Genomic DNA, 1,371 nt, shown 5'->3' with positions numbered 1-1,371 from the left:
ATACGCTAGGCTTAAGTAAGAATTGATGACGTCGCACTCGTGTGGGTGGTGGTTATCAGTAGGCTGGTGAGATTTCACTATAGAGAGAGAGGAATAAAATAGAAGTAAAAGGGGGGAAAAGGGGATAAGAATAAGTATAACTCTAAATCGAATAAACCAACTATCTAAGGAACTCGATAATAAGAGTAGATGTAAACAAACTGAATGGGTCAAATAGCTAGGTAGCTCTATACGAGTGAAATTTCAGCGTAAAGGGATAGGTAAAATAGGAGAATGGAAGAGGGAGAAGGAAAAAGGAGGGGATAGAAAATAAAAGTTGTAGATATAAATCTAGCAAATCAAATAGCTAAGGAAACCAATAAATAAATATTTAAGAAATAGATGCTGTAAAATGGCTATACAGTAAATATTGGGAAGCGTAACGGTAAGAGTAAGAGTAATGGTTCTCCAAAGAGAGAGGGAGAAGTGAATTTGAGTGGATAGTAGCGATAAAACCATATATGCTGTCACTAGTAATGACAGAATGGAAAGCAATTTACAGTATGCCGCACGAAGGTATATGAAATTAAAGTGTTTTTCTTATCGCTCTTATTGTCCTTTTATCCCATGAAGTATACCAATGATGATTTATATTATAATAATATAACATAAAGGCAATACCATTTCATAATTATCACAAAAGTTTAAACGAAAATTTTCCGAGAGATAGGAGGCTGAGTTTTAACAAAACGTATATATGACTTTTGCAATTTCGTTGAAAATCCATCCGCCATCTGGAAAAGTTTGCTTATTCAATAACTTTATTATTATAATTTTTTGTTTTAATTTTAAATAATACTTGAGATAGACATCCATCAACAGATATAAGCTCATGCTCATGGAGCCACTATCCAAAAAGATATGAACGCATATTCTTTTATTCTCAATATAAGCTTATTTGTACCAACAAATTGCTACTCTTTTTGATCTTCATTACAACGTTTTCTCAAAATGTGTCAGTATGCAATGTTTACTTGACTATCAATCAGAAAAAACTCGTTCAGACCGCCCACTAATATCGAGCAAGGAGAACGAGCGCGAGAACACACCACTTGTTTTCTAAATTTAGTGCTTTAGAGAAATTAAGGCAAAAAACAGCCCTCAAAAACGTGTAAGGTATCAAAACATCTCTTGATATCGTACATTGGACTTAAAAATTGAGCCCATGTTTTTTTAATTTCTCATTATTTCGTCTTATATCTCCAAATGGAGGTACTGCAAGTTGCGTTACGTACATCAACTATAAACACCCTTGCCCGATCATTCCATCTATATGCCCTTGCAAAAAACCCTTTTACTTGAAAGTTATCCATAAAAGTCGATTTTTCAAAC

The 1,371-nt window shown here is 33.8% G+C and overlaps 2 annotated features.

The window, feature by feature from the left end:
* The first annotated feature begins 515 nt into the window (after nt 1–515).
* Nucleotides 516–555: a sequence feature (Short protein (VTP21DRAFT_9065, KAL1914284.1) was converted to a misc_feature.).
* A 57-nt stretch (nt 556–612) lies between these two features.
* Nucleotides 613–623: a sequence feature (Short protein (VTP21DRAFT_9065, KAL1914284.1) was converted to a misc_feature.).
* The last annotated feature ends 748 nt before the right edge of the window (nt 624–1,371 follow it).

This window comes from Calcarisporiella thermophila (genome assembly GCF_041956535.1).
Source record: "Calcarisporiella thermophila strain CBS 279.70 unplaced genomic scaffold VTP21scaffold_47, whole genome shotgun sequence".
NCBI classification, from domain to species: domain Eukaryota; kingdom Fungi; phylum Calcarisporiellomycota; class Calcarisporiellomycetes; order Calcarisporiellales; family Calcarisporiellaceae; genus Calcarisporiella; species Calcarisporiella thermophila.
The sequence above is the reverse complement of the archived record's forward strand: the minus strand, read 5'-3'. Positions and strand labels throughout refer to the sequence as shown.